Consider the following 9,558-nt stretch of genomic DNA (forward strand, 5'->3'; position numbering starts at 1 on the left):
TCCTTCATGAAATTGGACAAGTGATCACGCCAAGAGGAGCTAGCTGCGATAAGTGAGTATGTCCATGATCTGCCCATCAAAAGAAGTGCTACAATCACTGCTAAATGATTTTTTAATCATAGAAAATGTAAAAGCAAGCTGACCCTGACGTGATTTGAACACGCAGCCTTCTGATCTGGAGTCAGACGCGCTACCGTTGCGCCACAGAGTCAAGTGCTGTTCTAGATTATGCCTAACCTTTGTCTTACAATGGGGAAACACAATTTTAGGACAATAAGTTAGACAACTGTGTTCCTCAAGTCCTACATCCTCGATAGTCTAGTGGTGAGGATCTCCGCCTGTCACGTGGAAGGCCCGGGTTCGATTCCCGGTCGGGGAGTTTAAATTTTAGCAGAAGGTTCGGTTTGATTCTTCACCAATCTTAGCCTAAACTTCGCACAATTTGATAGAAAAAAGGTTTGCCAGTTCATGTCTACGGCCATACCATGTTGAAAGCACCAGTTCTCGTCTGATCACTGAAGTTAAGCAACATTGGGCCAAGTTAGTACTTGGATGGGTGACTGCCTGGGAATACTTGGTGTCGTAGGCATACAATTTTGCAAATCTTAGCCTAAACCTTAGGCAATTTTTTTAGAAAATAAGTTTGCCAATTCATGTCTACGGCCATACCATGTTGAAAGCACCAGTTCTCGTCTGATCACTGAAGTTAAGCAACATTGGGCCAAGTTAGTACTTGGATGGGTGACCACCTGGGAATACTTGGTGTTGTAAGCTTACAATTTTCCATCACTATAAACCCATTTATTCCAACCAAATGCCTTATATTTTTGTATTCCCACTTGTGGCCAATCAAGCTGCCAAATTGCTTATCAACAGGATGGCTACAAATGCGGTATATGATTGGCTAAACTGACCAAGCTTACTTTGCTTGATTCACTTCACCAACAGGTGTGTATAGTGAACCAACGTTTACATAGAAATTGTCTTTTAGGGCTAAAGAAAGCCCTTATTACTTCTCCATTGTCACACAATACAACTGCAACAACTAAATAAAATTATATAAGGGTTGATAATAATTTGTATTGTTTGTAGTTCAATATTTAACACCTGGATGTCGTTCTCTAAATTAACACAACAGAAAACTTTAAAAATTATTCTCGTATTCATTCGAATCCGGTGGATAGGAACTGGTTCTCATCCATACGGTTTGATTCTTCACCAATCTTAGCCTAAACTTCACACAATTTGATAGAAAAAAGGTTTGCCAGTTCATGTCTACGGCCATACCATGTTGAAAGCACCAGTTCTCGTCTGATCACTGAAGTTAAGCAACATTGGGCCAAGTTAGTACTTGGATGGGTGACCGCCTGGGAATACTTGGTGTCGTAGGCATACAATTTTGCAAATCTTAGCCTAAACCTTAGGCAATTTTTTTAGAAAATAAGTTTGCCAATTCATGTCTACGGCCATACCATGTTGAAAGCACCAGTTCTCGTCTGATCACTGAAGTTAAGCAACATTGGGCCAAGTTAGTACTTGGATGGGTGACCACCTGGGAATACTTGGTGTTGTAAGCTTACAATTTTCCATCACTATAAACCCATTTATTCCAACCAAATGCCTTATATTTTTGTATTCCCACTTGTGGCCAATCAAGCTGCCAAATTGCTTATCAACAGGATGGCTACAAATGCGGTATATGATTGGCTAAACTGACCAAGCTTACTTTGCTTGATTCACTTCACCAACAGGTGTGTATAGTGAACCAACGTTTACATAGAAATTGTCTTTTAGGGCTAAAGAAAGCCCTTATTACTTCTCCATTGTCACACAATACAACTGCAACAACTAAATAAAATTATATAAGGGTTGATAATAATTTGTATTGTTTGTAGTTCAATATTTAACACCTGGATGTCGTTCTCTAAATTAACACAACAGAAAACTTTAAAAATTATTCTCGTATTCATTCGAATCCGGTGGATAGGAACCAGTTCTCATCCATACGGTTTGATTCTTCACCAATCTTAGCCTAAACTTCACACAATTTGATAGAAAAAAGGTTTGCCAGTTCATGTCTACGGCCATACCATGTTGAAAGCACCAGTTCTCGTCTGATCACTGAAGTTAAGCAACATTGGGCCAAGTTAGTACTTGGATGGGTGACCGCCTGGGAATACTTGGTGTCGTAGGCATACAATTTTGCAAATCTTAGCCTAAACCTTAGGCAATTTTTTTAGAAAATAAGTTTGCCAATTCATGTCTACGGCCATACCCGGTCGATTCCCGGTCGGGGAGTTTAAATTTTAGCAGAAGGTTCGGTTTGATTCTTCACCAATCTTAGCCTAAACTTCGCACAATTTGATAGAAAAAAGGTTTGCCAGTTCATGTCTACGGCCATACAATGTTGAAAGCACCAGTTCTCGTCTGATCACTGAAGTTAAGCAACATTGGGCCAAGTTAGTACTTGGATGGGTGACCGCCTGGGAATACTTGGTGTCGTAGGCATACAATTTTGCAAATCTTAGCCTAAACCTTAGGCAATTTTTTTAGAAAATAAGTTTGCCAATTCATGTCTACGGCCATACCATGTTGAAAGCACCAGTTCTCGTCTGATCACTGAAGTTAAGCAACATTGGGCCAAGTTAGTACTTGGATGGGTGACCACCTGGGAATACTTGGTGTTGTAAGCTTACAATTTTCCATCACTATAAACCCATTTATTCCAACCAAATGCCTTATATTTTTGTATTCCCACTTGTGGCCAATCAAGCTGCCAAATTGCTTATCAACAGGATGGCTACAAATGCGGTATATGATTGTCTAAACTGACCAAGCTTACTTTGCTTGATTCACTTCACTAACAGGTGTGTATAGTGAACCAACGTTTACATAGAAATTGTCTTTTAGGGCTAAAGAAAGCCCTTATTACTTCTCCATTGTCACACAATACAACTGCAACAACTAAATAAAATTATATAAGGGTTGATAATAATTTGTATTGTTTGTAGTTCAATATTTAACACCTGGATGTCGTTCTCTAAATTAACACAACAGAAAACTTTAAAAATTATTCTCGTATTCATTCGAATCCGGTGGATAGGAACTGGTTCTCATCCATACGGTTTGATTCTTCACCAATCTTAGCCTAAACTTCACACAATTTGATAGAAAAAAGGTTTGCCAGTTCATGTCTACGGCCATACCATGTTGAAAGCACCAGTTCTCGTCTGATCACTGAAGTTAAGCAACATTGGGCCAAGTTAGTACTTGGATGGGTGACCGCCTGGGAATACTTGGTGTCGTAGGCATACAATTTTGCAAATCTTAGCCTAAACCTTAGGCAATTTTTTTAGAAAATAAGTTTGCCAATTCATGTCTACGGCCATACCATGTTGAAAGCACCAGTTCTCGTCTGATCACTGAAGTTAAGCAACATTGGGCCAAGTTAGTACTTGGATGGGTGACCACCTGGGAATACTTGGTGTTGTAAGCTTACAATTTTCCATCACTATAAACCCATTTATTCCAACCAAATGCCTTATATTTTTGTATTCCCACTTGTGGCCAATCAAGCTGCCAAATTGCTTATCAACAGGATGGCTACAAATGCGGTATATGATTGTCTAAACTGACCAAGCTTACTTTGCTTGATTCACTTAACTAACAGGTGTGTATAGTGAACCAACGTTTACATAGAAATTGTCTTTTAGGGCTAAAGAAAGCCCTTATTACTTCTCCATTGTCACACAATACAACTGCAACAACTAAATAAAATTATATAAGGGTTGATAATAATTTGTATTGTTTGTAGTTCAATATTTAACACCTGGATGTCGTTCTCTAAATTAACACAACAGAAAACTTTAAAAATTATTCTCGTATTCATTCGAATCCGGTGGATAGGAACCGGTTCTCATCCATACGCAAAAAACTATGTCTAGCATCGTATTATATCCAGCTTTCTACGAATATAGAAATGTACAATCATAAGATTAAAACCAGTTTTAATCTTATATTTGTACTTTCTATATCCGTGGAAAGCCGTTTATAATACGATGCGAGAAATAACTATTCCTTCATGAAATTGGACAAGTGATCACGCCAAGAGGAGCTAGCTGCGATAAGTGAGTATGTCCATGATCTGCCCATCAAAAGAAGTGCTACAATCACTGCTAAATGATTTTTTAATCATAGAAAATGTAAAAGCAAGCTGACCCTGACGTGATTTGAACACGCAGCCTTCTGATCTGGAGTCAGACGCGCTACCGTTGCGCCACAGAGTCAAGTGCTGTTCTAGATTATGCCTAACCTTTGTCTTACAATGGGGAAACACAATTTTAGGACAATAAGATAGACAACTGTGTTCCTCAAGTCCTACATCCTCGATAGTCTAGTGGTGAGGATCTCCGCCTGTCACGTGGAAGGCCCGGGTTCGATTCCCGGTCGGGGAGTTTAAATTTTAGCAGAAGGTTCGGTTTGATTCTTCACCAATCTTAGCCTAAACTTCACACAATTTGATAGAAAAAAGGTTTGCCAGTTCATGTCTACGGCCATACCATGTTGAAAGCACCAGTTCTCATCTGATCACTGAAGTTAAGCAACATTGGGCCAAGTTAGTACTTGGATGGGTGACCGCCTGGGAATACTTGGTGTCGTAGGCATACAATTTTGCAAATCTTAGCCTAAACCTTAGGCAATTTTTTTAGAAAATAAGTTTGCCAATTCATGTCTACGGCCATACCATGTTGAAAGCACCAGTTCTTGTCTGATCACTGAAGTTAAGCAACATTGGGCCAAGTTAGTACTTGGATGGGTGACCACCTGGGAATACTTGGTGTTGTAAGCTTACAATTTTCCATCACTATAAACCCATTTATTCCAACCAAATGCCTTATATTTTTGTATTCCCACTTGTGGCCAATCAAGCTGCCAAATTGCTTATCAACAGGATGGCTACAAATGCGGTATATGATTGGCTAAACTGACCAAGCTTACTTTGCTTGATTCACTTCACCAACAGGTGTGTATAGTGAACCAACGTTTACATAGAAATTGTCTTTTAGGGCTAAAGAAAGCCCTTATTACTTCTCCATTGTCACACAATACAACTGCAACAACTAAATAAAATTATATAAGGGTTGATAATAATTTGTATTGTTTGTAGTTCAATATTTAACACCTGGATGTCGTTCTCTAAATTAACACAACAGAAAACTTTAAAAATTATTCTCGTATTCATTCGAATCCGGTGGATAGGAACCAGTTCTCATCCATACGCAAAAAACTATGTCTAGCATCGTATTATATCCAGCTTTCTACGAATATAGAAATGTACAATCATAAGATTAAAACCAGTTTTAATCTTATATTTGTACTTTCTATATCCGCGGAAAGCCGTTTATAATACGATGCGAGAAATAACTATTCCTTCATGAAATTGGACAAGTGATCACGCCAAGAGGAGCTAGCTGCGATAAGTGAGTATGTCCATGATCTGCCCATCAAAAGAAGTGCTACAATCACTGCTAAATGATTTTTTAATCATAGAAAATGTAAAAGCAAGCTGACCCTGACGTGATTTGAACACGCAGCCTTCTGATCTGGAGTCAGACGCGCTACCGTTGCGCCACAGAGTCAAGTGCTGTTCTAGATTATGCCTAACTTTTGTCTTACAATGGGGAAACACAATTTTAGGACAATAAGTTAGACAACTGTGTTCCTCAAGTCCTACATCCTCGATAGTCTAGTGGTGAGGATCTCCGCCTGTCACGTGGAAGGCCCGGGTTCGATTCCCGGTCGGGGAGTTTAAATTTTAGCAGAAGGTTCGGTTTGATTCTTCACCAATCTTAGCCTAAACTTCGCACAATTTGATAGAAAAAAGGTTTGCCAGTTCATGTCTACGGCCATACCATGTTGAAAGCACCAGTTCTCGTCTGATCACTGAAGTTAAGCAACATTGGGCCAAGTTAGTACTTGGATGGGTGACTGCCTGGGAATACTTGGTGTCGTAGGCATACAATTTTGCAAATCTTAGCCTAAACCTTAGGCAATTTTTTTAGAAAATAAGTTTGCCAATTCATGTCTACGGCCATACCATGTTGAAAGCACCAGTTCTCGTCTGATCACTGAAGTTAAGCAACATTGGGCCAAGTTAGTACTTGGATGGGTGACCACCTGGGAATACTTGGTGTTGTAAGCTTACAATTTTCCATCACTATAAACCCATTTATTCCAACCAAATGCCTTATATTTTTGTATTCCCACTTGTGGCCAATCAAGCTGCCAAATTGCTTATCAACAGGATGGCTACAAATGCGGTATATGATTGGCTAAACTGACCAAGCTTACTTTGCTTGATTCACTTCACCAACAGGTGTGTATAGTGAACCAACGTTTACATAGAAATTGTCTTTTAGGGCTAAAGAAAGCCCTTATTACTTCTCCATTGTCACACAATACAACTGCAACAACTAAATAAAATTATATAAGGGTTGATAATAATTTGTATTGTTTGTAGTTCAATATTTAACACCTGGATGTCGTTCTCTAAATTAACACAACAGAAAACTTTAAAAATTATTCTCGTATTCATTCGAATCCGGTGGATAGGAACCAGTTCTCATCCATACGGTTTGATTCTTCACCAATCTTAGCCTAAACTTCACACAATTTGATAGAAAAAAGGTTTGCCAGTTCATGTCTACGGCCATACCATGTTGAAAGCACCAGTTCTCGTCTGATCACTGAAGTTAAGCAACATTGGGCCAAGTTAGTACTTGGATGGGTGACCGCCTGGGAATACTTGGTGTCGTAGGCATACAATTTTGCAAATCTTAGCCTAAACCTTAGGCAATTTTTTTAGAAAATAAGTTTGCCAATTCATGTCTACGGCCATACCCGGTCGATTCCCGGTCGGGGAGTTTAAATTTTAGCAGAAGGTTCGGTTTGATTCTTCACCAATCTTAGCCTAAACTTCGCACAATTTGATAGAAAAAAGGTTTGCCAGTTCATGTCTACGGCCATACCATGTTGAAAGCACCAGTTCTCGTCTGATCACTGAAGTTAAGCAACATTGGGCCAAGTTAGTACTTGGATGGGTGACCGCCTGGGAATACTTGGTGTCGTAGGCATACAATTTTGCAAATCTTAGCCTAAACCTTAGGCAATTTTTTTAGAAAATAAGTTTGCCAATTCATGTCTACGGCCATACCATGTTGAAAGCACCAGTTCTCGTCTGATCACTGAAGTTAAGCAACATTGGGCCAAGTTAGTACTTGGATGGGTGACCACCTGGGAATACTTGGTGTTGTAAGCTTACAATTTTCCATCACTATAAACCCATTTATTCCAACCAAATGCCTTATATTTTTGTATTCCCACTTGTGGCCAATCAAGCTGCCAAATTGCTTATCAACAGGATGGCTACAAATGCGGTATATGATTGTCTAAACTGACCAAGCTTACTTTGCTTGATTCACTTCACTAACAGGTGTGTATAGTGAACCAACGTTTACATAGAAATTGTCTTTTAGGGCTAAAGAAAGCCCTTATTACTTCTCCATTGTCACACAATACAACTGCAACAACTAAATAAAATTATATAAGGGTTGATAATAATTTGTATTGTTTGTAGTTCAATATTTAACACCTGGATGTCGTTCTCTAAATTAACACAACAGAAAACTTTAAAAATTATTCTCGTATTCATTCGAATCCGGTGGATAGGAACTGGTTCTCATCCATACGGTTTGATTCTTCACCAATCTTAGCCTAAACTTCACACAATTTGATAGAAAAAAGGTTTGCCAGTTCATGTCTACGGCCATACCATGTTGAAAGCACCAGTTCTCGTCTGATCACTGAAGTTAAGCAACATTGGGCCAAGTTAGTACTTGGATGGGTGACCGCCTGGGAATACTTGGTGTCGTAGGCATACAATTTTGCAAATCTTAGCCTAAACCTTAGGCAATTTTTTTAGAAAATAAGTTTGCCAATTCATGTCTACGGCATACCATGTTGAAAGCACCAGTTCTCGTCTGATCACTGAAGTTAAGCAACATTGGGCCAAGTTAGTACTTGGATGGGTGACCACCTGGGAATACTTGGTGTTGTAAGCTTACAATTTTCCATCACTATAAACCCATTTATTCCAACCAAATGCCTTATATTTTTGTATTCCCACTTGTGGCCAATCAAGCTGCCAAATTGCTTATCAACAGGATGGCTACAAATGCGGTATATGATTGTCTAAACTGACCAAGCTTACTTTGCTTGATTCACTTCACTAACAGGTGTGTATAGTGAACCAACGTTTACATAGAAATTGTCTTTTAGGGCTAAAGAAAGCCCTTATTACTTCTCCATTGTCACACAATACAACTGCAACAACTAAATAAAATTATATAAGGGTTGATAATAATTTGTATTGTTTGTAGTTCAATATTTAACACCTGGATGTCGTTCTCTAAATTAACACAACAGAAAACTTTAAAAATTATTCTCGTATTCATTCGAATCCGGTGGATAGGAACCGGTTCTCATCCATACGCAAAAAACTATGTCTAGCATCGTATTATATCCAGCTTTCTATGAATATAGAAATGTACAATCATAAGATTAAAACCAGTTTTAATCTTATATTTGTACTTTCTATATCCGTGGAAAGCCGTTTATAATACGATGCGAGAAATAACTATTCCTTCATGAAATTGGACAAGTGATCACGCCAAGAGGAGCTAGCTGCGATAAGTGAGTATGTCCATGATCTGCCCATCAAAAGAAGTGCTACAATCACTGCTAAATGATTTTTTAATCATAGAAAATGTAAAAGCAAGCTGACCCTGACGTGATTTGAACACGCAGCCTTCTGATCTGGAGTCAGACGCGCTACCGTTGCGCCACAGAGTCAAGTGCTGTTCTAGATTATGCCTAACCTTTGTCTTACAATGGGGAAACACAATTTTAGGACAATAAGATAGACAACTGTGTTCCTCAAGTCCTACATCCTCGATAGTCTAGTGGTGAGGATCTCCGCCTGTCACGTGGAAGGCCTGGGTTCGATTCCCGGTCGGGGAGTTTAAATTTTAGCAGAAGGTTCGGTTTGATTCTTCACCAATCTTAGCCTAAACTTCACACAATTTGATAGAAAAAAGGTTTGCCAGTTCATGTCTACGGCCATACCATGTTGAAAGCACCAGTTCTCATCTGATCACTGAAGTTAAGCAACATTGGGCCAAGTTAGTACTTGGATGGGTGACCGCCTGGGAATACTTGGTGTCGTAGGCATACAATTTTGCAAATCTTAGCCTAAACCTTAGGCAATTTTTTTAGAAAATAAGTTTGCCAATTCATGTCTACGGCCATACCATGTTGAAAGCACCAGTTCTTGTCTGATCACTGAAGTTAAGCAACATTGGGCCAAGTTAGTACTTGGATGGGTGACCACCTGGGAATACTTGGTGTTGTAAGCTTACAATTTTCCATCACTATAAACCCATTTATTCCAACCAAATGCCTTATATTTTTGTATTCCCACTTGTGGCCAATCAAGCTGCC

General features: G+C 39.1%; 24 non-coding genes across 24 annotated transcripts; 20 read left to right on the top strand and 4 right to left on the bottom strand.

Moving 5' to 3' along the window:
• Positions 1-139: 139 nt before the first annotated feature.
• TRNAW-CCA (transfer RNA tryptophan (anticodon CCA)) lies at positions 140-211 on the bottom strand. Its single transcript has one exon. It is a non-coding gene; the product is annotated as a tRNA-Trp (tRNA).
• A 259-nt stretch (positions 212-470) lies between these two features.
• LOC145304887 (5S ribosomal RNA) lies at positions 471-589 on the top strand. Its single transcript, XR_013874328.1, has one exon. It is a non-coding gene; the product is annotated as a 5S ribosomal RNA (ribosomal RNA).
• A 66-nt stretch (positions 590-655) lies between these two features.
• Positions 656-774, top strand: LOC145304910 (5S ribosomal RNA). The gene has a single exon (XR_013874349.1). It is a non-coding gene; the product is annotated as a 5S ribosomal RNA (ribosomal RNA).
• A 499-nt stretch (positions 775-1,273) lies between these two features.
• On the top strand, positions 1,274-1,392 carry LOC145304743 (5S ribosomal RNA). Its single transcript, XR_013874181.1, has one exon. It is a non-coding gene; the product is annotated as a 5S ribosomal RNA (ribosomal RNA).
• A 66-nt stretch (positions 1,393-1,458) lies between these two features.
• LOC145304911 (5S ribosomal RNA) lies at positions 1,459-1,577 on the top strand. Its single transcript, XR_013874350.1, has one exon. It is a non-coding gene; the product is annotated as a 5S ribosomal RNA (ribosomal RNA).
• A 499-nt stretch (positions 1,578-2,076) lies between these two features.
• LOC145304744 (5S ribosomal RNA) lies at positions 2,077-2,195 on the top strand. Its single transcript, XR_013874182.1, has one exon. It is a non-coding gene; the product is annotated as a 5S ribosomal RNA (ribosomal RNA).
• Positions 2,196-2,389: 194 nt separating this feature from the next.
• On the top strand, positions 2,390-2,508 carry LOC145305009 (5S ribosomal RNA). Its single transcript, XR_013874445.1, has one exon. It is a non-coding gene; the product is annotated as a 5S ribosomal RNA (ribosomal RNA).
• A 66-nt stretch (positions 2,509-2,574) lies between these two features.
• On the top strand, positions 2,575-2,693 carry LOC145304912 (5S ribosomal RNA). The gene has a single exon (XR_013874351.1). It is a non-coding gene; the product is annotated as a 5S ribosomal RNA (ribosomal RNA).
• A 499-nt stretch (positions 2,694-3,192) lies between these two features.
• On the top strand, positions 3,193-3,311 carry LOC145304745 (5S ribosomal RNA). Its single transcript, XR_013874183.1, has one exon. It is a non-coding gene; the product is annotated as a 5S ribosomal RNA (ribosomal RNA).
• A 66-nt stretch (positions 3,312-3,377) lies between these two features.
• LOC145304913 (5S ribosomal RNA) lies at positions 3,378-3,496 on the top strand. The gene has a single exon (XR_013874352.1). It is a non-coding gene; the product is annotated as a 5S ribosomal RNA (ribosomal RNA).
• Positions 3,497-4,214: 718 nt separating this feature from the next.
• Positions 4,215-4,286, bottom strand: TRNAW-CCA (transfer RNA tryptophan (anticodon CCA)). The gene has a single exon. It is a non-coding gene; the product is annotated as a tRNA-Trp (tRNA).
• Positions 4,287-4,545: 259 nt separating this feature from the next.
• LOC145304838 (5S ribosomal RNA) lies at positions 4,546-4,664 on the top strand. Its single transcript, XR_013874280.1, has one exon. It is a non-coding gene; the product is annotated as a 5S ribosomal RNA (ribosomal RNA).
• Positions 4,665-4,730: 66 nt separating this feature from the next.
• Positions 4,731-4,849, top strand: LOC145305020 (5S ribosomal RNA). Its single transcript, XR_013874455.1, has one exon. It is a non-coding gene; the product is annotated as a 5S ribosomal RNA (ribosomal RNA).
• Positions 4,850-5,567: 718 nt separating this feature from the next.
• Positions 5,568-5,639, bottom strand: TRNAW-CCA (transfer RNA tryptophan (anticodon CCA)). The gene has a single exon. It is a non-coding gene; the product is annotated as a tRNA-Trp (tRNA).
• Positions 5,640-5,898: 259 nt separating this feature from the next.
• LOC145304888 (5S ribosomal RNA) lies at positions 5,899-6,017 on the top strand. The gene has a single exon (XR_013874329.1). It is a non-coding gene; the product is annotated as a 5S ribosomal RNA (ribosomal RNA).
• A 66-nt stretch (positions 6,018-6,083) lies between these two features.
• On the top strand, positions 6,084-6,202 carry LOC145304914 (5S ribosomal RNA). Its single transcript, XR_013874353.1, has one exon. It is a non-coding gene; the product is annotated as a 5S ribosomal RNA (ribosomal RNA).
• Positions 6,203-6,701: 499 nt separating this feature from the next.
• LOC145304746 (5S ribosomal RNA) lies at positions 6,702-6,820 on the top strand. The gene has a single exon (XR_013874184.1). It is a non-coding gene; the product is annotated as a 5S ribosomal RNA (ribosomal RNA).
• A 194-nt stretch (positions 6,821-7,014) lies between these two features.
• LOC145304747 (5S ribosomal RNA) lies at positions 7,015-7,133 on the top strand. The gene has a single exon (XR_013874185.1). It is a non-coding gene; the product is annotated as a 5S ribosomal RNA (ribosomal RNA).
• Positions 7,134-7,199: 66 nt separating this feature from the next.
• Positions 7,200-7,318, top strand: LOC145304915 (5S ribosomal RNA). Its single transcript, XR_013874354.1, has one exon. It is a non-coding gene; the product is annotated as a 5S ribosomal RNA (ribosomal RNA).
• Positions 7,319-7,817: 499 nt separating this feature from the next.
• Positions 7,818-7,936, top strand: LOC145304749 (5S ribosomal RNA). Its single transcript, XR_013874187.1, has one exon. It is a non-coding gene; the product is annotated as a 5S ribosomal RNA (ribosomal RNA).
• Positions 7,937-8,002: 66 nt separating this feature from the next.
• Positions 8,003-8,120, top strand: LOC145305050 (5S ribosomal RNA). The gene has a single exon (XR_013874485.1). It is a non-coding gene; the product is annotated as a 5S ribosomal RNA (ribosomal RNA).
• A 718-nt stretch (positions 8,121-8,838) lies between these two features.
• Positions 8,839-8,910, bottom strand: TRNAW-CCA (transfer RNA tryptophan (anticodon CCA)). The gene has a single exon. It is a non-coding gene; the product is annotated as a tRNA-Trp (tRNA).
• A 259-nt stretch (positions 8,911-9,169) lies between these two features.
• LOC145304849 (5S ribosomal RNA) lies at positions 9,170-9,288 on the top strand. Its single transcript, XR_013874291.1, has one exon. It is a non-coding gene; the product is annotated as a 5S ribosomal RNA (ribosomal RNA).
• Positions 9,289-9,354: 66 nt separating this feature from the next.
• Positions 9,355-9,473, top strand: LOC145305021 (5S ribosomal RNA). Its single transcript, XR_013874456.1, has one exon. It is a non-coding gene; the product is annotated as a 5S ribosomal RNA (ribosomal RNA).
• Positions 9,474-9,558: the final 85 nt, after the last annotated feature.

Source organism: Acartia tonsa, chromosome 13 (genome assembly GCF_053477335.1).
Source record: "Acartia tonsa isolate MP-2025a chromosome 13, ASM5347733v1, whole genome shotgun sequence".
Taxonomy (NCBI): domain Eukaryota; kingdom Metazoa; phylum Arthropoda; class Copepoda; order Calanoida; family Acartiidae; genus Acartia; species Acartia tonsa.